Below are 27,000 nucleotides of genomic sequence, written 5' to 3'. Positions count from 1 at the left end.
TCATACTTTACAGTGGACGCTGCTGGCCTCCTGCTCCTGGGAGAGTAGGGTTGGTGGCTGCTGGATGTCATCTGAGTCCGTCTCCACCTTCCCTGGTGTGAAAGAAGTGGGGCTGGGGGGCATATCCAGAGGCAGGATGGTGATGCTGGGGGAGGCCAGTAATTAGGGCCACGGTGGGGCACTCTTAAGAGCTATCCCAACACTGGAGCTTCCCTTGGGATCGACTGAGGTCTTTTTATGACAGCTTCACATTTCAAACTCTCCTCTGCTTATCCTGCAGCCCTTACTCCCACACAGGTGTGGTTCCTGAGAGCATTCGCCAGCCAGCCTCCTGCACGCAGATCTGAAGTCTCCGTTTTCTAGGGATTATAAGTACATGCAAACCTTCTTGTCTCTTCCCACATCCCACTCCCCATGTACAATGTGGGCTAAAATGAAGTGCAGTCAAGAGGGAATGCAAGGGGGCGGGCCGCGGTGGCTCAGCGGGCAAAGTGCTTGCCTGCTATGCCGGAGGACCTCGGTTCGATTCCCGGCCCCAGCCCATGTAACAAAAACGGAGAAACAGAATACAATAAAAAAAAAAAAACAAGAAAATGTTTAAAAATGTTTCCCTTTCTTCCTTCCTTCCTTCCTTCTCTCTGTCTTTCCTTTAAAAAAAAAAAAAAAAAAGAGGGAATGCAAGGGCGGGCCACGGTGGGTCAGACGACCCGGGTTCGATTCCCGGTGCCTGCCCATGTAAAAAAAGAGGGAATGCAAGAAGGTGGGAGAGAAACTGATGCTGGGAGAAGCCCTGTTCTTTGTTTCCGCAAATACTGAAACTAACAGTGCTTTTCTCAGAGTCCAAGCCTTCGCTAGTAAAGCAAGAGCAGGAAATGCTCTCCATTGCTATGGCACCACATGTGTTTGGTTCCTGCTATTTCTTTTCATGGGTATGTTTAATTCTAGGCAGCAGCTAGCGTAGAGGCAACAGGTCTTATGTAACTTAACTAATTTCAGCAGCGTATTTAAATATTGGCAGGTCTTCTTGTTCTCCTGAAGCCAGAGAAAAACCTTGGTTTTCAAGCTGCTTCCTCTGTCGAATGAAAACCTGGGATGAAACTGCTCACACGGTGATAGTCTGGGATCCATCAGTATCGATGGTGTCAGGTGTTCAACAGAGCTTGCCGTTCCCTCCGTAATAAAGGGAAATTTTGCTTTTAAGAAATCCCTAGCTCCCCACGTGTTCTAACACATTTACTTTGTTGTTGCTCTTATGAAAGTGTTGCGCCATTTTAACTTGATTAATTCAGAATCAGCGCTCACACACACACACACACACACACACACACACAACTATTGCAGGCACACCCCAGAGATAGTAAGGGTTTATTTTCAGACCACCACAATAAAGCAAGTATCACAATAAAGCAAGTCACACGAATTTCTTGGTTTCCCAGTGCATATGAAACTTATATTGTCACTATACTGTAGTCTGTTAAGTGTGCGGCAATAGCATTATGGCTTTAAAAAAACAGTGTTCACACCTTAATTAAGACAGACACACAAAAATGAGGCACAAAGTGAGCATATGCTGTTGGAAAAATGGAACCCATAGACTTGCTCAACAGAGGGTTGCTGCAAACCTGTATTTTGTAAAAAACACAATATCTGTGAAGCACAGTAAAGCAAAGTGCAATAAAACAAAGGATGCCTGTATATCCTCTTGTGCTAACATAAACCTTTCAAATGAACGGTTACTTTTATTATGCAATACCATTTGCTTTCCTCTGTACACTTTCCTTCAATAATCAGTAATATCTGTGCCCCATTTTCTTTTGCTCCCTTTTGTGGGTCAGGAACTCAGACATTTGATATGATTTATAGAAGCACAGTTCTTTGAAATGATAAGGCAATGAACTGCAGACTTGGGGCATATTTAAATAATTCAAACATTGTCTGAAACTGTGTGGTTCCAAGAGGAAAGAAGAACAGCTGACAGCAGAAAATTTCCTGCTGGACTGCTGCCAAGGAATAGCTGGCCATCCTGGGGAGGTCCACCATTATGGGACTTCAGTGTTTGCAAATGTAATAAATGACTCACATCTGCTTATGATATTATAGAAGTCGATGCTTAAAGCACTTTTTGCATAAAGCACATGGTTTATTTTAAAAATCAATACTTTCTGTTCCTAGCATCTGTCAGGGTACGCAGGGGAAACACTACACCTGTAATTACCCTCTAAAGTAAAGGCCACAACTGTTCACATCCTGCTTGCACTTTCCGTCGCAGTGTGATACCACTGAACCCTGGACATCATCTAGTCCTTCTCCATCACGGGACAGCTGAGGCCCAGAGAAGGTAACGGCCTCCAGGGCAGCTCACCTGGGCTTAGTGACAGAGTCAGGACCTAGAAGGAGCCACTGCTCCTTCCCTACCCTCCTCCCTCACTATCCCCCTTCCTTCCTTCCTTCTTTTCTGCCACTCTGTTTCTATACTCTGTTTACTTATATTCATCGGTCCATGACACAGCACATTGCTACATTTAGGTGACATCACTGGCCCCTCTTTCATTTATCGCTCTGAGCTACTTCCTTCCCCCCCATAGAGGTAACCATTCTGATGTGTTTAATGTACAATATTTATATTTATACGTCTTTTAAAAAAATGTGTCTTCCCACCCCCCAACACTATGCTTTTGAGGTCCCTCCCCATAGTTGGGGACACACCTTGTCCATTGCTTCCACCTGCTGTGGGGTTTGTCACGTGCCAGCTTTTCCTTGCCGACCGCACCCCCCTACCTCAAGCTGTTTCACCTGACAGTAGTTCCAGGACAGCCAAACTTGGTTCACCTTCTTTCTCTCAACACAAAAATCACATATTTCCCCCCTTATTAAATTTCCAGGGCAGAGTAAGTTCAAGGAATATAAGTGATTTAGTGGTGGCTTCAGTAACCTCTTGCCTCTAGATAAATGGCTGTTATGATTTAATACAATAAAAGTGTTTTTATTCCATCAAAATGTTTGGCGTGCTTTTAAGATGTTTTGCCAGCACTAACTTCAGTTCCTCGGAGAAAAATATCTTCATTGTTAAAACAAAACAAACCAAAAAGTTGGCAGGAGCATGGGGTATTGAAGCGTTTTTCTGAAAGGCAGTTTGTATCCAGAGCCTTTGATGTAGCAATTCCACCTATAGGAATTTGTCATGAGGCAAGAAGAAGGACTAAGTGCAAAAATTCACCAAAGAATGTTCGCTGCAGCATTATTTATAATTAGGAAAACAATTGGAGTCGATCTCAATGTGTCCCAATAAGAGAGAAGTTGAACTAATTCATTCATTCAACGCATATTTATGGAGCCCCTGCCTATGTGCTAAGGATGGTGCTAATTGCCGGGGATACAAAGCAAATCAAAACAGATCAGGGCCCATCCTCTTGGAAAACATTAAGCCATTGTACAGCATGACCTGGGACGATTCATTGCAGCATAAATGGGAAAAGCAGGTTACAAAAAAATTATTGTTAACAATGTATAATTGAGGGCGGGCCATGGTGGCTCAGCAGACAGGAATGCTTGCCTGAGATGCCAGAGGACCCAGGTTCAATTCCCGGTGCCTGCCCATGTTAAAAAAAACAACAACAACAAAACAATGTATAATATTATATTTTTAGATTTATAATCATAAAAATCTCTTTTTGAATAAGGGCAAAGATTTTCCTATAAGTTGAGTATGAAATAACAGATATGATTTGAAAATAATGAGTCAGGCAGCACCCTTGTCAGGGAGGCAGCCGGGCACACTCTGGGGGTAGCACTGATGCCAAGAGGCTGCAGTCCTTGGGCGAGTTGGTGCTGACTCCATCGCGTTAAGCCTTTATCCTTGAACTGCTGGGCTAGTTGCTGAGAGGTCTGAGCTCCAGCCTGTCCCGGCCAGGACATTATGGGATCGAGGACAAGCCTCACCAGCTTGTGACTCTACTTCCTGGCTAGAAAATTAAGGTGCTAGGTTTGGGTTCCCCTATAGTGCCCTTCAGACTTAAAGTTCTTCCTTTCCTCTCGATTGTGTTTCACAGACTGCCGTTTCCCTGTTTTTGTTTGTGTTGTGACATGCTTGTATTTTTCTTTTTAACTCTCTGAATGACTGAATTGGGTCACTGCCTCACAAATCAGATTGCTGGTCTAGTCACTGGAAATGACTAGAAATACTTGATTGCCCATGCTGTGAACAGTTGAGCTGTGCTGTACCCAAATGGCCTTAGGGTTTTCTTCTCCGGGTTGTGTGTTGCTAATAAGGAGTAAAACTGATTCTGTGAATCACATCGAAGAATCACAGTTGCGATTTCAATAATTTTATCTCACATCTTCCTCCTATTAAAGTATTTCCTTATAAAGTTCATTTTCTTCTAAAACCGAATTTTTAAATGTCCTCTTTTTATTTTAGAATAATCTCATCAAATGGCATTTCAAAGTAAGAGCATATTAATCCATCAAAACCCATGGAAACAGTTATTATCATCTTCCTTGTTAATGAAATTATTTTAAACATGTTTTTGATTGCTATGGTACAATGATTAGATTCTGATCTGCTAAAAATCAAACAGTTCGATTTTAGAAGATGGATGTTTCATAGGAGAGTTCAGTGCAATTGAAAGAACTGGTGCAAACATCTGATGGACCCTTGTTAAATTTCACTTGCTTGGACTTCCAGGAAGATGGCCGACTAGAGTAGCTCGAGATCAGCCCTGCTCCGTGGAAAAGTTAGAGAAGGGTCAGGAGGGCGACTGAGGTGGTAATTCAGGAGTGCGGCTGACCTGGGAGAGCTTTCTGCACCACGTGCGGCAGCCCTGGTTGCAGAGGCTGAGGAACTGAGAGGCAGAAAGCTGGAGCCTGGTGTGGAGGCACAGAGCCCACAGGAGTGCACGGATGGGAGCGTGGGACTAGGAAGTAAGCCAGGGCGTGTTCCTTGGGCGAGCTACCCTCACCAGCACAGCCCTGTGACCGACAACTCACCCCACCACACACACCTGAACCCTGTCATCCGCTCTCACCCCCACCCCACGCTCCAGACGCCCCCACCCCACCAGCCCCCAGTGCACATACCTGCCCCAAACCACCACCCCAAGTGCCCCCCAATCCACCTTCCTACAACCCTCTCGAGTACTACCTCCCCCTCCCTGTTCCCTGTAGGCTGTTGCCAGCGCACAAAGGTTGCAGGCACTAACCTCCATACCTAGGGCCTCCGCCCTCCACCCAAAGTGTCGCATGGCCTCACCCCACCCTCCCTGAGTTCAGCCCATCTGTTTACAGCACTCCCAGGCCCATGCATGTGCACAGGCACCCAATCCTTCATTCAGCTCTGGGCACCGCACTTTACAGCAGTCCTAAAACCGCGCATGCTCACAGCCTGCTCAGCCTCACTACCCAGCTCTGAGAAAGTGCTGACCTGCATAGCCGAGTCCCAGCTGCCACCAATCCATGAAGGTGTAATGCTAACTTCTGCCACAGATCTACACATGAGCACAAAGAGCACACCCTAGACCAGCTTACGCTGGCATTACACCCCCCAGACCGGTGCATCCATACAGCTACATCTTCCCTGGCTGCTGGGCACCCATGTTCACAAGCATCAGTGTAACATCCCCAACCTGCACCCATACCTGCTCTGAAACAAATCACTGCACTGAGTGCCCCACCCCTTGCCCTGCTCCCTGATGTACAACCATCCCACAAACACAAGGCCTTAGACTACTGAAAGAAATCAACTCCCAAAGAAAATCAATCAAGATACTTATGTACAATGAAGACAGCAGAAGATCACTAAGCATATCACAATGCAGACAGATATAGCCCTGCCTAATGACCAAATTAAAACACCAGAGGAGACACAGACATTGGAATGACTAATCAAAGGTGTGCTTACAACTCTACTTAAATAAGTGGGACAGAAAATGACATAAAGGAGATAAAAAAGATAGCGGAAGAACATAAAGAGGAATTTGAAAGACTTAATATAAAAATAGCAGAAATCACAGAGATTAAAGGCTCTGTTGACCAAATAAAAAACATACTAGAGGCACACAACACCAGATATGAAGAGATAAAAGAAAGATAAGTGATATAGAGGATAGGATAATTGACTTTGAAGACTCAAAACAGAAAATAGCAAAAAAGATGGGAAAAAATTCAATGGGAACTCAAGGAATGATGGACAAAACAAAGTGCACAAATATAAGAATCATTGTCCCAGAAGGAGAAGACTGGAATAAAGGGCTAGGAAGAGTAGTTGAGGATATAATGGGGGAAAACTTCCCAACCCTCATAAGGGGCATAAATATACAACTCAAAGAAGCCCAAAGAACTCCAAACAGAATAAATCCAAATAGACCTTCCCCAAGGCACATACTTATCAGTCTGTCAAATGTTGAAGAGAAGCAGAAAATCCTGAAAGCGGCAAGAGAAAAACAATCTATTACATACAGGGGAAATCAATAAGACTGAGTTCAGACTACTCAACTACCACCCTGGAGGCGAGAAGGCAGTGGTATGATATATTTGAGATCCTGAAAAAGAAGGATTTCAAGCCAAGAATTCTGTACCCAGCCAAATTGTCCTTCAAAATTGAGGGAGAGATTAAAGTTTTCAAGGACAAAGAAGTCCTGAAAGAATGTGTCAATCAGAGACCAGCCCTACAAGAAATACTAAAAGGAGTTCTGTTGGCTGAAAAAAAAAACACAGGAGAGGGAGGTCTGAAGGAGGGCACAGAACTGAAGAGTATGACTAAGGGTAATCTAAATAATACAAAAAGAAAGTGGGTAAAGAATATATAGATCTGACAAATAAAATTAAAAAAATAAGATGGTGGAATCAAGAAACGCCTTTTCAGTAATAACTTTGAATGTCAATGGACTGAATTTACCAATTAAAAGATACAGATTAGCAGAATGGATCAAGAAACATAATCCAGCTGTATGCTGCTTACAAGAGACTCATTTTAGATACAAGGATACAAATAGATTAAAAGTGAAAGGATGGAAAAAGATTTTCCACACAAGTTGTAACCAAAATAAAGCAGGAGTAGCTATACCAATATCGGACAAAGTAGACTTCAAATGTAAAGACATCATAAGAGACAAAGAAAGACACTGTATACTAATTAAAGGGTCAATTCAAGAAGATATGACAATCATAAATGTTTGTGCTCCCAATCAAGGAGCTCAAAAGTACATGAGACAGACATTGGCAAAATTGAAGAGAATGATAGATGTTTCAACAATAATAGTAGGAGACTTCAATACACCACTCTCCTTTATAGATAGAACAACCGGACAGAAGATCAACAAGGAAATAGAAAAGTTAAATAACTTGATAAATGAATTTGAACTAACAGACATATATAGGTCATGGCACCCGAAAGCACAAGGTTATACATTCTTCTCTAGTGCTCATGGAACATTATCCAGGATAGAGCATATGCAGGGGCACAAAGCAGGTCTTTCTAAGTTTAAAAAATATTGAAATTATTCAAAGCAACTTCCTCTGATCACAATGGGATGAAGCTGGATCTCAATAACCACCAAAGAATGAGAACATTCACAGATATATTCAGATTAAATGACACACTCTTAAACAACCAGTGGGTCAAAGAAGAAATTGCCAGAGAAATAAGCAGCTATCTGGAGAGCTGATGAAAATGAGAATACAACTTATCAGAACTTATGGGATGCAGCAAAGGCTGTACTGAGAGGGAAATGTACTGCCTTAAATGACTATATTAAAAAACAAGAAAGAGCAAAAATCAAGAACTTAACAGCAAACCTGGAGGAACTTGAGAAAGAACAGCAAACTAACCCCAAAGCAAACAGAAGAAGAGAATAACAAAGATTAAAGCATAGATAAATGAATAGGAGAACAAAAGAACAATAGAAAGAATCAATAAAACCAAAAGGTGGTTCTTTAAGAACATCAATAAAATTATTGATGGTAGCAACACTGACAAAGAAAAAAAGAGACAGGATGCAAATAAACAAAATAAAAAATGAAAAGGGGTGTTTTACCAGAGACCCTGAAGAAATAAATCATAAGACAATACTATGAACAACTATATGCCAACAAACTAGACAACATAGATGAAATGGACAAATTCCTGAAATCACACAAACAAGCTACACCACCTCAGGAAGAAATAGAAGATCTCAACAAACCAATCCATGTAAAGAGATTCAATCAGTCATCAAAAATTTTCCCACAAAGAAAAGCCCAGGGCCAGGTGGCTTCATGGGGGAATTTTATCAAACATTCCAAAAAGAACTAACACCAATCCTACTGAAACTTTTCCCCAAAAAAATTGAGGAAAAAAGACAATTACCTAACTCATTTTATGAAGCTAATATCATTTCTAATTTGTTTTTTTGAAGCTAATATCATTTTAATACCAACACTGGGTGAAAAGGCTACAAGAAAGGAACACTACAGGCCAATTTCTCTAATGAACATAGATGCCAAAATTCTCAACGAAATACTAGCAAATCAAATCCAACAACACATTAAAAGAATTATATACCATGACCAAGTGGGGTTTATACCAGTTATGCAAGGATGGTTCAACGCGAGAAAATCAATGTAATACAACACATTAACAAATCAAAATGGAAAAATCACATGATCATCTTGCTTGATGCTGAAAAAACATTTGACAAAATTCAACACCCTTTTCTGAAAAAACACTTCAAAAGACAGGAATCAATGGTAACTTCCTCAATATGATAAAGGGCATGTATGAAAACCCAATAGCCAGCATCATACTCAATGGAGAGAGAGAGAGACTTAAAGCTTTCCCCTAAAGATTGAGAATGAGACAAGGATGCCCTCCGTCACCACTATTATTCAAGATTGTGCTAGAAGTTCTAGCTAAAGGAATCAGAGAGGAAAAAGTAATAAAAGGCATTCAAATTGGAAAGGAAGAAGTAAAACTTTCATTACTTGCAGGTGACATGATACTATACTTAGAAAATCTTGAGAAATCTACAACAAAAACTTGAGCTAATAAACAAATTCAGCAAGGTGGTGGGATATAAAATTAATGTGCAAAAATAAGTAAGGTTTTATACACAAGCAATGACCTAACTGAGGAATCAGTTAAGGAAAAAATTCCATTCAAAATAGCAACTAAAACAATCATGTTTCTAGGAATGAACTTAAATAGGGATGTAAAGGACTTGTACACAGAAAACTACGTAACATTGCTAAAAAAAATCAAAGAAGATCTAAATAGGTGGAAAGACATCTGCTGTTCATGGATAGGAAGGTTAAATATAGTTAAGATGTCAATTCAACCCAAATTGATCTACAGATTTAATGCAGTACCAATCAAAATTCCAGCAACCTACTCTGAAGATTTTGAAAAGCTAGTTACCAAATTCATCTGGAAGGGGAAGAGACCCCAAATAGCTAAAAACATCCTAAAAAGAAAAAGAACAAAGTGGGAGGATTAACACTTCCTGACTTTAAAGCTTATTATAAAACCACAGTGGTCAAAACAGCATGGTACTGACACAAATATAGAAGTTATTGACCAATGGAATCGAATTGAGAGCGCAGAAATAGACCACCAAATCTATGGTCAACTGTATTTTGACAAGGCCCCCAAATCCATGGAACTGGGACAAAATAGTCTTTTCAATAAATAGGCATGGGAGAGAACTGGATATCAATAGCCAGAAGGATGAAAGAGGACCCTTATCTTACACCCTATAAAAAAACTAACTCAAAGTGGATCAAACACCTAGATATAAGAACTAGCACCATAAAGCTTCTAGAAGAAAATGTAGGAAAACATTTTCAAGACCTAGTAATAGGAGGTATCTTCCTAAACTTTACACCCAAAGAATGAGCAACAAAAGAAAAAAAATAATAAATGGGAATTCCTCAAAATCCAATGCTTCTGCACCTCAAAAGATTGTCAAAAAAAAGGTAGAGAGGCAGCCACCTCAATGTGAGAAAATATTTGGAAATCACACTTCAGTTAAAGGCTTGATATCATATATATGAAAAGAAATCATACAATTCCACAACAAAAGAACACCCAACCCAATTATAAAATGGACTAAAGATATGAATAGGCATTTTTCTGAAGAGCAAATATAGATGACTAAAAAGCACATGAAGAAATGTTCATTTTCATTAGCTATAAAGGAAAGGCAGATGAAGACTACAATGAGATGCCACTTCACACCTGTAAGAATGACCGCTATTAAACAAACAGGAAACCACAGATACTGGAGAGGATGTGGAGAAATTGGGACACATATGCATTGCTGGTGGGAATGTATAATAGTACAGCCGCTATGGAAGACAGTTTGATGGTTCCTTAGGAAACTAAATATTGAGTTGCCCTATGACTGAGTAATAGCACTATTAGGTATATATCCAGAAGAGCTGAAAGCAGTGACACAAACAGACATGTGCACACTGATGTTCATAGCAGCATTATTCACAATTGCCAAAAGATGGAAACAATCCAACTGCCCATGAACAGACGAGTGGATTAATAAGTGGTATATACATATGATGGAATATTATGCAGCAGGAAGATGAAATAATGACCCAAAGCACATGAAAAGATGGATGAGCCTTGAGGACATAATGCTAAGTGAAATAAACCAGACACAAAAGGATACATACTGTATGACTCCACTTCTATGACCATGGTAAATGTAAAATCGGAGGCTTAAAATACAAAACTAAAGGATGATAAGATGATATGAAAACTGCCTTTACAGAAATAACTTTGAACATCAACAGACTGAAATCACCAACTAAATGATAGAGATTGGCAGAATGGATTAAAAAATATAAACCATCTATATGCTGTTTACAAGAGATGCATCTTAAACTCGAGGACACAAATAGGCTGAAATTAAAAGAATAGAAAAAGACGTTCTATGCAAGCTGTACTCAAAAGAAAGGAGGAGTAACTATACCAATATCAGATAAAAAAGATTTTAAATGTATAGATGCCGTAAGAGGCAAAGAAGAACACACCATATCAATAAAAGGGTCAATTCACCAATAGGAAGTAATAATCATAAATGTGTATGAGCCCAATGAAGGAGGTCCAAAGTACATGAGGCGAACATTGGAAAAACTGAAGAGAACTACAAACATTTCAACAGTTATGGAGGGAGACTTCAATACACCACTCTCCATTATAGATTGAACAACCAGACAAAGGGTCAACAAGGAAATAGAGAACCTAAATAATGGGATAAATGAATTAGACCTAACAAAAAGATCATTTCACCTCAAAACACCAAGATATACATTCTTCTCTAGCACACATGGAACATTCTCCAGGATAGATCATATGCTGGGACACAAACTGGGTCTTTATGAATTGAATAAGATTGAAATTACCCAAAGCAGTTTCTCTGATCACAAAGGAAAAAGCTGGAAATTAATCACCAAAGAACCAGAGCTTTCACAAATAGAGGGAGATTAAGCAAAGTGCTCTTAAATAATCAGTGCATCAAGAAGAAACTGTTAGAGAAATCAGCAAATATCTAGAGACAACTGATAATGAGAATATAACATATCAAAACTTATGGGATGCAACAAAGGCAGTGGTGAAAGGGAAATTTATTGCACTAAATGCCTATATTAAAAAACAGAAATGAGCAAAATTGAGGATTTAACTATTCACCTAGAGAATTTAGAAAAAGAGTAGTGAAATAACCTTAAAACAAATAAGAGAAATAATAAAGATTAAAGCAGAAATAAACAAACTGGAGAACAATAAAACAATAGAAAGAATCAACAAAACCAAAAGTTGTTTCTTTGAGAAAACCAAAAAATTTGATGGGCCCCTAGCCAGACTAACAAAGAAAAAAAAGAGAGAGGATGTAAATACGATCAGAAATGAGGGGGGGGGGGGTCATCAGATCATGAAGAAACTTTAAAAATCATAGAGAATATTATGAACAATTATATGCCAACAAACTAGACAACTTACATGAAATGGACAAATTCCTAAAAACGCACGAATGACCTATACTGACTCGAGAAGAAATAGAAGCATTTCTAGTCCAAGCCTTTATCTGATGTGTGGTTTCCAAATATTTTCTCCCATTGAGTTGGCTGCCTCTTCACCTTTTTACAGAGTTCTTTGGGGCACAGAAACTTTTTTTTTTTTTTTTAAATCTCTCCAGATGACTTTTTTTTTTTTTTTTTTTTTAAACATGGGCAGGCACTGGGAATCGAACCGGGGTCCTCTGGCATGGCAGGCAATCATTCTTGCCTGCAGAGCAACCGTGGCTGCCCTCGACAGAAACTTTTAATCTTAAGGAATTCTCATTTGTCTATTTTTCTTTTGCTGCTTGGGCTTTTGGTGTAAAGTTTAAGAAGCTACCTCCTATTGGTGTATAGTTTAAGAAACTACCTCCTATTACTAGATCTTTAAGATGTCTCCCTGCATTTTCTTTTAGAAGTTTCATGATACTGGCTCTTACATTTAGATCTGTAATCCATTTTTAATTAATTTATGTATAGGGTGTAAGGTAGGGGTCTTTTTCTTTTCTTTTTTTGGCAATTGATATCCAATTCTCCCAGGCACATTTATTGAAAAGACTGTTCTGTCCCAGTTTGTTGGATTTGGGGGCCTTATTAAAGATCAAATGTCCATAAATTTGGTAGTCTATCTCTGTACCCTCGATTGTGTTTCATGAGTCGATACTTTTATGTTTTACCAATACCATGCTGTCTTGACTACTGTGGCTTTATAGTAAGCTTTTAAATCAGGAAGTGATAGTCCTCCTACTTTGCTCTTCTTTTTAAGGACATCTTTAGCTATTCAGTGTCTCTTTCCCTCCATATAAATTTGATACACAGCTTTTCCAAGTCTTCAGAGTAGGATGTTGGAATTTTGATTGGTATTGCATTGAATTTGTAGATCAGTTTGGGTAGAATTGACATCTTGATGACATTGAACATTCCTATCCATGAGCACGGAATGTCATTCCATCTATTTAGATCTCAAAAAAAAATTTTAAAGCAATTTTTGTAATTTTCTGTGTATAGTCCTTTTACATTCCTGGTTAGGCTTATTCCTAGATACATAATTCCTCTGGTCGGTATCTTGAGTGGAATTTCTTCCTTAATTGTCCCCTCAGATAGGTCATTGCTGAGTATAGAAACCATTACTGTTCTTTTGTACGTTAATCATGTATCTTGCCACTTTACTGAATTTGTTTATTAACTCAAGTAGCTTTGCTGCAGATTTCTCAGGATTTTCTAAATGTAGGATCATGCCATTTGCAAATAATTGAAGTTTTACTTCGTTCTATCCTATTTGGATGCCTTTTATTTCTTTCTCCTGTCTAATTACTCCAGCTAGGACTTCTAATACCACTGTTGAATAATAGTGGTGGCAGTGGGCATCCTTGTCTTGTTCCTGATCTTAGGGGGAGTGCTTTCATTTTCTCAGCATTAAGTATGATGCTGGTTTTGGGTTTTTCATATATACCCTTTACGATATTGAGAAAGTTTCCATTGATTCCTAAATTTTGCACTGTTTTTATCAGGAAAGGGTGCTGGATTTTGTTGAATGCTTTTTCAACATCAGTTGATATGATCATGTAATTTTTTTTCCCCTTTCAATTTGTTAGTGTGCTGTATTATGTTGATTGATTTTCTTATGTTGAACCACTTTTGCATTCCCAGTATAAATCCAAGCTGGTCATGATGTACAATTATTTTAATGTATTGTTGGATTCACTTTGTTAATATTATGTTAAGAAATTTTGAATCTATGTTCATTAGGGAGATTGGTCTGTAGTTTTCCTTCCTTGTAGCATCTGTATCTGATTTTGGTATTAGAGTGATGTCAGCCTCATAAAATGAGTTAAGTAGCATTCCTCTTTCCATAATTTTTGGGAAGAGTTTGAGCTGGATTGGTGTTCTTTTTGGACTATTTGATAAAATTTCCCTTTGAAGTAATCTCATCCTGGTCTTTTCTTTGTGAGAAGATTTTTGACGATTGATCGAATCTCTTTACTTATCATTTGTTTGTTGAGATCATCTATTATACAAGGAGTGTAACGAATAAGGTATCAGTGGCTAAGAGAGATCAAATAGAGTCAAGAAGCTACTCTGGAGGTCACTCTTAAGCAAGCTTCGGTTAGGCATTGATGTCCATCATAACCTGCCAAACCCCAACCGAAACCATTCCTGCCAATCCTAAAGAATACCTGGAGCATTATATAAGATTCTACAAAGGCTCCATGCACTAAGGTAACTTTCCAGAAACCTACAACCTCCAGATGGGTCCCTGGAGTAGATAAGTCCTGAAATGCAGGGGGCCAGCCTCTCCAGAACACCAGTTAGTTCCTTCCCCCTATCCTATATTATCGACAGCCCCTTCCAACATGAAAAAGTTAGAATACCCCTAAAGAGTGGGAAAAAGATCAAAGGTGATGGTGGCATCATAGAGAAAGCAGGGTTTAACAAATGAGTATGATTGCTAAATCTTTACATGGATATTTCTTTTAGTCTCCAATATCTTAAAGCAGTTGGAAGTAAAAACCTAAAGTTGTGTAATTATAACACATACCAAAGTCTGAAATCTGTTCTACAACTAATTGCTCCAATGTGCTTTGAAATGTATTGCTTTTTTGTGTATATGTTATCTTTCACAAAAAAGGATAAGTGGAGTCGATTGTGAGAACTACATAGCTAAATGATGATGTTGTGAATCATTGATTGTACACTTTGGATGATTACATGGTATGTGATTATATAAGATATATCAATAAAAAGTTAAAAATTAAAAAGAAACACTCCCAGAGTAGGAAGATGGGAGATTGGAGTGGGAGAGGGGGACTAGTATATTTCACATTTATTATTTCTTTTTTCAGAAAGACTGTAAATCTGCTTGACTTTAGGTATTGTTGCTATCATTCCTTTCCTGCTTTCCTCCCATAAATAGGGTCTCAGCAGGCTGCTGTTGGTTGGAGGGCACACCTCCTGTGCATTCAGGGCTGCCGAGACATCACTGGAGAAGCACATGAGTATGAATGAGCGACAGAGTTCTTTCTTTTGACATAAAAAAAAAAAATTCGAATCCCAGATTCCACAATTGAATGAAGTTAGCTTTTTTTTTTATAAGGGCTTCTTAGCATCTTAAAAATAAAAATCCATATAGTAACAATGGTGAGAAATGAGATCCTATCATGGGATCTTCCGGGTAAAACTAGATATACATGCACAAACACACACATAGAGAAAATTAACAGCCAATTTCCCAGGAGGAAAGGTTAATTGTGAAGGTTAATACAAGGTTCATCTCTGGGAATTATACTATATTGGGTAAGTGGGAAATGGGATTAAGACTGAGAAGAGGAAATGTTTGAGAATATGCCATTTTAATTTCTTAGATTTTAGTGCACAGAAGACTCATTTGGGAAGCTTGTCCAAAATTCAGATCACAGGATCTCAGCCCCAGAGATTCTGAGTTAGCAGATGTGGATTTGAGGGCATGTCTGTGATGGGCATAAAAAGTGTTTCTAATGCCAAAGGTCCGCAGACTACTCTTTTAGAAAAATTGACTTCATATTCATAGGATGCTGTTATCAAATGTTGTATTGGCTGCAGAAAGAGTAGGCAAAATTTATCAATAAAGCAAGTGAAATTTTTTGAACTTTTTTTTATTGTATAGCATAACACATAAACAAAGCAAAGAAATAAAAAAACAACAATTTTCAAAGCACTCTTCAACAAGTGGCTACAGGATGGATCCCAGAGTTTGTCATGGGCTACCATATGATCCGCTCAAATTTTTCCTTCTAGCTGCTCCAGAATATAGGAGGCTCGAGGGCTTAATTTAATACTTTTTGATCATCACAATTGACATTTTTTTCTTCTTTTTTTTGTGAAAATAACATAGATAAAAAGGTATAAATTTCAAAGCACAGCACCACAATTAGTTGTAAAATATATTTCAGACTTTCATACGAGATACAATTTCACAATTTTAAGTTTTTACTTTTAGCTACTCAAATACTAGAGACTAAAAGAGATATCAATTTAATGATTCAGCATTCATACTCATTTGTTAAGTCCTCTCTTTTATGTATAATTCCACCATTACCTTTGATTTTTCCATCCCTCTCTATAGGGTTGTTTGGGCTCTGGCAATTCTAAATTTTTGATATTGGAAGGGTCTGCCACTAATATGGGGTAGGGAGATGGAACTATCTGATGTTCTGGAGAGGCTGGGCTGGGTTTCAGGATTTATCTGGACCAGGGACACATCTGGAGGTTGTAGGTTTCTGGGAAGTTACTCTAGTGCCTGGAACCCTTGTGGAATCTTATATATTGCCCTAGGTGATCTTTAGGATTGGCTGGAATGGTCCTGGTTGGGGATTGGCAGGTTATGATAGGTAGCAAGGTCTACCTGAAGCTTGTGTAAGAGCAACCTCCAGAGTAGCCTCTCGACTCTATTTGAACTCTCTCTGCAACTGACACTTTATTAATTACACTTCTTTTCCCCCTTTTGGTCAGGAATTAATTGTTGATCCCATGGTGCCAGTTCTGGATTCATCCCTGGGAGTCATCTCCCATGTCTCCAGGGAGACTTTCACCCCTAGATGTCATTTCCCACGTAGGGGGAGAGCAATGATTTCAGCTGCAGAGTTGGGTTTAGAGAGAGTGAGGCCACATCTGAGCAATAACAGAGGTCCTCCAGAAGTAACTCTTAGGCATGCCTGTAGGTAGTCTAAGCTTCTCCACTACCTACATAAGCTTCAGAAGAGTAAGCCTCATGATCAGGGGCCTGGCCTATTGATTTGGGTGTCCCTAAAGTTTGACACAGTATCAGGGGATTCCCTGATGGTAAGGTTTAATAGTTCCATATTCTTTCTTCCCTCCCTCAGGGGACTTTGCCAATACTTTTGATTATCTGTTTAATATACTCTAGGATGTACCCAGGCATTACAATAATCTATACAGGATTAAAGGACCTCTTTCTTATTCTGTGCTTCCTGTGCTTCAGTTGTTTAAATAAGCTATACAGATTGGTTGAATTAGATTATGCACTACAGAAAATTTCAGTTTCAGATCAAATAAACCTTTCTTCCATTGTCTCAAAGAGTATGTGTGGTTCTAAATTATAGACACTGTATTCCTTACCCCTGTGTTCTGAATTACTTTAACCCCAACCTGTTTGGCTTCGTTCTTGTCTATAAATATCAGTTTACATGTATAAACAGACTCTCAAAATCCAGGAATAATAATCACCACTCTGAACTTAATGTGCCTGCTCTAAAAGCTTACAACCTAGGCCCTTGTTTTCTTATAAGCATCTTCTAAAGGTGACCATATCATTCTTGTTTTTTTTTTTTGTTTCTGGCTTTTTTTGTCTCACCAAATGTCCCACATGTTCATTCACATCACTGCATGCCTCACAACTTTGTTCCTTTTTGTAGCAGCACAGCCTTCGTTCACAAGTATACACCATCGTTCACCAGTCTACTTCTCTGTCAGTGCATCCTGCAGCCACCTGCATTCATCGGGCATCATGTAGATGGCCCAAAGTCCACAGTCCATCAACATTCTCAATTTTAGGTAATTTTATTGTTCCCAAGAGACAGAAAACCAATAAACACACCCTCACCAAATAGGAAATCTAAACCTCCTCTTAACTCTTGTCCCTCCCCCCATTATATGCTTCTGCTGTTGCTGTGGTAGTGCTGATGGTTTCCTTTTCTTAATTTTTTTTTGCATGGGCAGGTACCAGGAATTGAACCCAGTCTCCGGCATGGCAGATGAGAACTCTGCCTGCTGAGCCACCGATTAAAGGCCCTCATTCTTATTCCAGGCTCCCTGTGTTTAAATGATCTATCGATGGGTGTGTTTTTAATAACTAGAATGTAAGGGTTAATTTTCTGACCATCTCTTGTCTTATTATTGCTTACATATTTAGATTACTTTCTATATCAGGTACTTATCGCTACATAACAAGTTATCCCAAATTTGGTGGCTTAACACAATAAACATTTATTGTATGATGATTTCTGTGGATCAGGAATCCAGGATTCAGCTGGATGGTCTGGCTCAGGGTCTCCCATGAGGTTACGATCCAGATGTCAGCCAGAACTGCATCTTCTGAGGGCCTTCTGAGGACCTGACTGTGGCCAAAGGATCTGCCTCCAAGGTGGCTCATTCACATGCCTGGCAAGTTAGGGCTGGCTGTTGGCAGGAGGCCTCAGTTCCTTCCCGGGTGGATCTTTCCTTGGGACTGCTTGAGTGTCCTCATGACAAGGCTTGCAGCTTCCCACAGATGGAGTGGTACAAGAGTGCAAGACAGCAACCACACTGTGGGTTTTTTATTTTTTTTCTGCACGGGCAGGAACCGGGAACAGAACCTGGGTCTCTGGCTCGGCAGGTGAGAACTCTGCCAATGAGCCACCGTTGCCCGCCCCCCCCCCCCCAGCTGTTTTTTATCATCTGGCATCTGAAGTCACACACCGTCACTTCCACAATAGCCTATTTATTGGTCAAACAGGCCATCCCTATTCAGTGTGGGAAGGAGGGAAACCTGAGGTAAGAATCACTGGGAGGCTGGCTATCACACCTTCCAAGTCACTGCTTCTTCCTGATTCTCCCTTTCCCACTCAGCAGCAATCCTTCCTAACACCACACACACATTATTTCAGTTTGTTAAAGCTGTCAGAAATGCAGTATACCAGAAATGGGTTGGCATTTATAAAGGGAATTTACTAAGTTACAAGTTTACAGTTCTAAAGTCATAAAAATGCCCCCCCAAAAAAAGCATCCAGAGAAAGATACCTTGACTCAGGAAAGAGGTGGGATTTCTCTATCAGCTGGGAAGGCACAGGGCCACATTAGCTAGCTTTCTCTCCCAGCTTCTCCTTTCAAAGGGCTGCCCTGGAGCGGGAATCGGGGGTGGGAACGGTTCTTTTTGCATCTCCGAAGGTCTCTGGCTCTGTGGGCTCTGAAGAGGACTCCAGTAAGCAGCCCCAGCATGAATGGGTGGAGACACATCTCCGTGGAAACCACAACAACTTGACAAAAAAGATAGCACCCAGCAATATTGAATTAGGATGAAAGAAAATGGCTTTTCTGGGGTGCACAACAGTTTCAAACCAGCATACACACTCCCACACGTGCACAAAAAGGCTCTGCATCCCTCCCAGCTCCCTCCCCCAGAAATAAAACAATCAGAAGGGAAAGCAGGGCTCCTTGGGGTATGAAGTTAGTGCTGGGGCCAGGCATAAACTGGGGAGGAACCTTCAGAGAGACGCGAAGGGAGCACCAGGGAAATGGAGTAGCTTTGGGAGGTTTCTTCAAACTCTATTTCTTGGTCTGAGTTCCTTTGTGGTGTTTTTTAACCTTTTGCCAAAAAGTTTTGGGGATTTTTTTTTTTTTTGAATGAACATAGTTAAAGAAGAAAGTCAAGTCAGAAAAAGTTAACCCTTTTTCTTTTGCCTCTTTGGCAAAAAAAAAAAAACGGATGGAAAGGGGGAAAGTAAATCTTTTTAGTTCCCATAGAAGCATGGATTAAATGCAAAAACATGAGATGGTGCATCTGTGTTTATATCAATAATCTCAAAGTTTCTCCTAAACATCGACTCACTATGAGAAGAATTTTTCTGGAATCTTTTTGGAATTGGAGTGATGGAAAGTAGGGATTATCACATTGGAAATATATTGTGAAATGGATCAGAATGGTGTTTGTGATTTTTTCCCTAAACCCTGGGCATCTAGGCTTTTCATAAGTGATTTGCTTTTATTAAGAAAGAACATGGGAGGAAACAAAACCCTGGAGCAGAGCTCTGCAGACCTAAAAGCCTGTCGGACATGGCCTCTCATTACATATGACAAATGACAGCTCTCACCCTTCACGCTTCCCGTAGGAGTGCATGGTTGGAGCGTATCTTTCTTCCTCTTTATAAAGTAGGAGTGATAATATCAAAGGGTTTCATTGCACCTAAATCTCTCACCCAAAGATTAAAGGATGGACCTGTACAAGGTGCTAGAGGGAATCTGGAAACAAAAAGAGGGAGACGGCAGGTAGGAAAGGAAGAGGATTAAGAAATGGGTCCTTGGATGTGAGCAGAGAATCAAAAGGAATAATGTACAGAGCAAACACGACTCTATTCAGAAGCTTGCATTTTTTTCACCCAAGTCTATGGTCAGTGTGATTCCTAGAATTAGAATCTATTCCTAGAACAGATTTCTGACAGTGAAAACCTATTCTTCACTTGATACCTACTCATCTGAGATTTTTGTGATGCCCTCTATCCACACATTTTATCACAGGCATTTCTTGAAAAAAAGTACTGACGGTTTCACATATATTCTTTTAGTGTATGTTTGATATGATCATCAGAGAAATCTAAAGCAATATAGGATGGACAAATAAGAGCCCTGCTCTTTTGAAACTCAAGTGTAAAGAAATTGCCTTGGGACTTAGCATCAGCAAACCTCAACTTGAAAACCCTGTCCACCATTTAGTGTCATTGAAACGGTCACGTAACATTTCTGAGTTTTGTTTTCTCAGCTACAAATGGAGTCTTAGCATCTACCTAATGGGGATATTGTGAGGATTAAATAAAATGTCATATGGGAATGTGCCTGGCATGTCCCCAATATATGGTTGCTGAATTAATCCACGGTCCCTGAATCAGCATCTCTATGTTTTAAAAGGGCTCCCAGCAAATTTTTAATCCTTTCAACAAAGAATTATTAAGGATGTACCAGGATTCAGGGCTGCCTGTCTCTGTGCTGGAGTTACAGCAGTGAACGGGATGGCCCTAGCCCTGGCTGTCACAGAGTTCACAGCTCAGAGAGGAATGCAGATGAGTAAGTGGGCAGTGACAGCAAAGGCTACCAAGTGCCATAGGGTAAGAAAAATTTTCTTAGGCTCATGTTGAATTCACCTTGCATCTGCTGCTAAGTGCTTTTCATAATCTCTAAAACCAGGAAACTGAAACACTTTGGCAATCTCAGGGTGGATTGTACTGCGCGACAACCCCTTACTGGGCTCTAAGTCAGGGTGCCCCCAATCCAGGAGTGGCAGCCTGACCACGCCTCACCTGCCTGAGCTGCCGCTGCAAGGCTCTCTTCCCCTTAGGACATTTTTTGGGGGGACTAGTTTCTGTACCCTCAAGACAGTGGGCTGGAATCAGGCCTTGATTTTTCTTTTTCCTTTTTATAATCAGTTGTATTGAGGTGTAATTTACATACCTGTTCTAGATTGCTAGCTACCAGAATGCAATATACCAGAAACGGAAGGGCTTTTAAAAAGCGGAATTTAATAAGATGCTAGTTTACAATTTTAAGGCTGAGAAAATGTTCCAATTAAAGTAAGTTTATAGAAATGTCCAATCTAAGACATCCAGGGAAAGATACCTTGGTTCAAGAAGGCTGATGACGTTCAGCATTTCTCTGTCAGCTGAAAGGGCACGTGGCGAACATGGTGGCATCTGCTGGCTTCCTCTCCAGGCCTCTGGTCTCAAGAGGCTCCCCAGGAGGTGTTCTCCTCCTTCATCTCCAAAAGTTGCTGGCTGGTAGAGTCTCTGCATCGTGGTTCTGCAGTGTTCTGAAGCTTTCTCCAAAATACTTCTTCTTTTACAGGATTCTAGTAAACTAATCAAGACTCACATAGAATGGGTGGAGACGTGTCTCCATCTAATTAAGTTTAATACCCACAACTGATCGAGCCCCATCTCTGTGGAGATGACCTAATCAAGTTTCCAACCTGTAGCACTGAACAGGAATTAGAAGAAACACTTGCTCCCACAAGACTGATTTGGATTAAAATATGGCTTTTCTAAGGTACACAAATCCTTTCAAACCATTGCAACACCATAAAATCCACCATTTTAAGGGTACAGTTCAATGGTATCTTGTAAATTATCCAAGTTGTGTAAGCATCATCACAAATCATTTTCCATCACCCCCCAAAATAAACTTCCTGCCCAATTGCAGGCACTCTCTGTTTTCACCCACTGCCCTAAGAAACTGCTAATCTACTTTCCATCTCTATAGTTATGCCTGTTCTGGACATTTCATATAAATGGAATCAAATGATATGTGACCTTTTGTGTCTCCCTTTTTTCACTTAGCATAATGTTTTGGGGTGCATAATGTTGTACCAGGTTGTCAGTACCTTTTTAGTGCTAAATAGTTTCCACTGTATGTACATACGACATATATTTATCCATGCACCAGTTGATAAACACTGAGATTTTTTCCATTTTAGGGATCTTCTCCTTGATTTCTCTTAGCTACGCATGGGCCAGATTTCCAACAGAGTTATGTTTATGTCCCATGTGCAAAATCACAGTGGCATTAAAACCTTTAGCAGCATCTTCAAGAGAATGTGGATTTCTTTCGGATCATCTTTTTCTGCTGGTTCTCTCTCCTCCTCCTGCTTTTCTCCCTCTGTCACTTTTCTCTCTTTCTCTTGCCTCAGGTGCTGTTCCCTGGTCACAGAGCATGCGGCATGGTTAATTGGGCAGATCCTTGAGTGGCAAGCCAGACACTTTGGGTTTAGTCTGGGTTTAAGTCTGCTGTTAACTAGACCCTCTCTGAGCCTTAATTATTTCATGTGAAGCACACGGACTAGAACAATCTTATTTAATTCTTTTAGCAGACATATTTTCTTAAAATGAAATCTTAGGCAGAATTCTGATGCATGTCATTAAGTTGCTACAAGGTGGAAGTGGAGAGTGGAGTTTAGGCCCTGGGGACTCTGCCCCTGAGAGTTGGAGTACCTGGTTTGAAATACCCTGTCTTAGTTCAGTTCTCACAATCTATAGAAGTGCTTTGAAAAATCCCTGGTTACCCTAGCCCTTTTCCAACATATTCAGATGGAAGGAACCTGGGATAGTGGCAGAAGCACTAGGCATACAGACCAGCTAAACCATATCTTAGATTCCTCATCTGTAAACTGGAAATGGTAATATATAGCATGCCATATTATTTGTACATTTTTTTAAATTTCCTTAAAAATCTATTTTTGACTTTTTATTAATTCATTAATTCAATATAGTCACTATATTCCTTAAAATATATGTTAGACTTTTCATAATTAATGATTAATTTCCCCATTAATCCAAATCATGAACATATCACTAGAATCACATCATTTCTTTTCGTCTATACACACAGTTTCTGAAATCCAAGTTAAAAAAAAAAAGACGATGAAGACAATGTTAAATATTTTCTGTATTTAAAGACAAGATTAATTTAAAAGATTATATACCAAATATAATGCAATAGGTAGTGTGTCTAGATGCAAAGTAGTATTGATCCATCATATTTGAAGATCTAATCTTAGACCTAAGGAAAGGAGGCCAACAAGGTTGTTTGCTGAGTAAATTATAGCACCCCATTGTGTATCACATGCCTTACCTTTTCCAGGCAAAAATTCCCATCTTCTCAACCTCAAGGTTTGGCCCCTTGGGCAGACAGATAGTTAGAATAAAGACTTTAAATGAGTCAATGGTAGAAAGGGGCAAGTGATTTTTCTGCCGATAGATGAGACTAATAGCAATAATTCATACAATCTGGTTTCTTACAACATTTTAGGGGTAAGATGAATAAAGCAGACTTGATAAAGTCAAGAATAATCATCAGCTATCCTGTGAGATCTGATTTGGAGAACTGGACATTGTGGCAAATGGCCAGTGGTTACTACGTCAATCTGATGGCCCAGGGGCCAAACATTTCTCAGACCATACTCTTGGAGCAAGTACTCTTCCAAGGGTATGCTGTGGTCCAGTTCAAATTTGGACTCCTCGGTATATCATGGGTTAAATTCATGATGCTCTAAAGGAGGAAACTTAACCCTTTAAATAGGAATGGGAAACAAATTTATCTTCAAGGGTCTTTGGGGTTGGAAGGTATTCGCAGGTCATGTTAGACTAGAGAAAAAAACTTTGGAGACTGTGAGCCTCACACATCACTCTGCACGGTTGGGGTGAAGGGTAGGTCTAGTCTCCAGGGGTGAACGTCTATTAAATTTATCATGGCCAGGGAAAAGTTCTATTCTAATTGAGCACAGATAGTTTGAGCAATAATCATGAAAACACTCTATTTTCAAATCACAGCTCCAAAACAAAGAGAATCCACAATGTTTTTGTAATCAGGATCTACCTCCAATTATTCATGCATAGGGTAGAAAATGGTGTCTTCAATAATAAAATAATTTATGTTTGACTTCACAACATGCTCTGTATTTAGGGATTTTCTTTTGTTTTTGGCAGCTTCGATAGATTTATTTTCCCAATTACATTTGACCCCAATTACTAGTGCAATTAACATTCTCTGGGTTTACTCAACACATACACACACTACACACAAATTGATGGTGGGGAGAATGCCCAGAAGCATGTTGCGGGATAGGGAAAGGTAGTCTAAGATAATGTTTTTGCTGCTGGCAATTCAGAAACTCGATAATCTGGACAATAAGGAGTTGGCTGTATTTATACTTGGTACTTTCTGATGTGAAATAATCACATCTGCTAACTCCCATCCATAGAATATATGTAGACTCAGACATTACTAACTGAAATAAATCTATCCCAGTATGCAGAGTTTTTGTTTTGTTTTGTTTTGTTTTAAATCAGAATTACCTAGACTGATTCTTTATATCAATCATATTAAGAAGATAATTGCCAGGTCTCTCTGGTACTAGATACTACACAAACTTGTTTGAGTTCTCTATCAGGCTTGGAGACATTTGCAAATGTAACCTTAGTTCTTAAACCTGTCACTTTGGAGAATTAAGCATAGCACCCCTGATTTCCTGAATATACTTTCAAAACTCTCCTTCAAGACCCAGGTAGCCCATTCTTCTGAATAGATGTTTGGCCTAGTCACCCATCACGTCTGACCCTCAGCACCTTCTCACCTATCTTCTCTTCGGCTTGGCTGCTCTCCACAGTCTCCGTTGGAGGCTGGGCTGTTGCCTTGACAGCAGCATCCTCTGCAGCAGGGGTAGTGGCAGCAGCAGCAGCAGTGACAGCAGCAGGCACATCTGCTTGTTTAGGCTCCTCCTTGGCTGGGGCGTCTTCGGCCTTGGAGGACGGCGAGTTATCAGTGGAAGCTTTAGTAGCACTTTCTGTCTCAGCAGAACCAGCCTCCTCCTCCAAGGGGGCAGTAGCCTGCGGGGCTGCCTGCTCTGTGGCAGCATCAGAGGCGCCGTCCCCTTTCTTCTCCCCGGAAGGAGTTTCTCCTGCTTTGCCGGTCTCCTCAGGCTTGGGACCAGTGGCTGGGGCCGCTTCAGTGGTAGCAGGGCCTTCTCCCTCCTTCTTCTCTACTCCATCAGCAACAGGGGTTTCATCCTTCTTCTCATTTGCTTCAGCTTCAGCTTTTTCCTTGTTGTGTGTCCACGGAAGCTAGCCTGAATTTTGGTGGCAGCCTTATGAGCTTTATCTTCTGGTTTGATGCCATCTTGTTCAATCTTTTGGTCCTCATCATTTTTTTCAACCTGTTTGGTTCTTCTCATACAGCACAGCATGGTTGTATCTTCCCTTGCCTTCTTCCTCTATTTGTACGTTTAACATACAAGAATTCGACTCTACACTTGGCGCAAAAAGAAATGTCACTGCTATGCTGGACCTGGTCCTATTTGCCCTCAGATCCATTCCTCACTCCTCATCTCAGCAACAGGACTGACCCCTACAGGCCAGATGTGCCCGGTTCCCTTGTCAGCTTCCAGCTGGGGGCCACTGGCAGATAGGAAGAAAGGAAAGGCCAGGGTATTTCTCCTCCTTCTCTCCTGGGTTGGCTTCCCTGGCACTGCATCTCCTTTATGGCTCCAGTTCCTGCTAGTCAGGCTGACCTCGGCTCCAGCTCAACCCTGGTGAGCCCAGCCCCTGAATTCTGGTTCTACCTCCTCTTCCCGTTTTCTTCCAGAAGTCGGAAACCTCTGATTGCTTCATTATGTTCTGTTTGGTTTCAAGCTCTCTTTTTCTGAGCAGTCTTATCATCTGCACAAGCAGTTCGCTGTGTTAAGGCTCCATCTGTTTGAATACCTAGAATGGTTCCTCTTTTTCTGGTTGACTCCAGGAAACAATAAGAATCGAAACAGGTAGACCAGTTCCATTAGCCATTCCTCCAAAGGAACCTGTGCCCTGGAGGGAGAGGGAGGTGGGAAGCAAGAGACCCTGGGGCAGTCTCAGGCCTTAGTGCTCCTCAGTGTATTTAAAGTTAGGGAGGTTTGAGGAACATTCTGAACTTTATTTGCAATCTAACTAATTTGCGTAGATACAAACCGATGTATTTTGTCCTTTGTGGTCAGGAGATATTTATGTCTGTGTAGGGATTTCACCTTCCCTGATGACTGTAGAACCCTGGCCCTTGTACAAGATAAGACTCTACTGAGAATCCCCAGGCACTAGAAAGAGCAGATGAAAAAGTTTATAAAATGTACAATTCTAAACAAAGATATAGCATTATTATCATTTATTTTTCTGGGCCAAGTCATCCTACAACAATGCAATTTGATATTGTCATTATTTTTTTGTGTGCTGTATGGTGGGGGCCACATTTCATTCTTTTTCCATGTGAGTATCCCTTTGTTGCAGCACTATTTGTTGAATTTTTGTTTGTTTGGAAAGTGCCTGGGTCAGAAATTGAACCCGGGTCTCTCACATGGCAAGTGAGAATTCTACCACTGAACTACCCTTGCACCCCCTGATATTGTCTTTTCATGGGACTTCAGCAATTACTTTGGAACTTTTTTACTGTTCTACATCGTTTTCTACAAATGCTCCATAGAGGAGGAAAAGAGAGCACATTACTTAAGTCGACAGTTTCACCCCTTTTACTAGAAAGACAGAAAACCAAAACACAATCTTGTTTTCTTTTTTATAAAGCTCATTGGAAGTTACAGAATCATAAATGTATCACTCTGCTCTTTGTTTTGGAGATGAAATTGGTGTGGGAAAAATATGAACTTTTGGCTTTTCTGGCTGAGGGCAGTCAAATTCTTTTTCTTCT

General features: G+C 40.2%; 1 pseudogene; it reads right to left on the bottom strand.

Moving 5' to 3' along the window:
* Positions 1 to 25,523, bottom strand: LOC143655477 (neuromodulin-like; annotated as a pseudogene).
* Between the last annotated feature and the right edge of the window lie 1,477 nt (positions 25,524 to 27,000).

The sequence above is a fragment of the Tamandua tetradactyla genome, chromosome 14 (genome assembly GCF_023851605.1).
Source record: "Tamandua tetradactyla isolate mTamTet1 chromosome 14, mTamTet1.pri, whole genome shotgun sequence".
NCBI lineage: Eukaryota > Metazoa > Chordata > Mammalia > Pilosa > Myrmecophagidae > Tamandua > Tamandua tetradactyla.
This window is presented reverse-complemented; position numbering and strand designations above follow the sequence as displayed.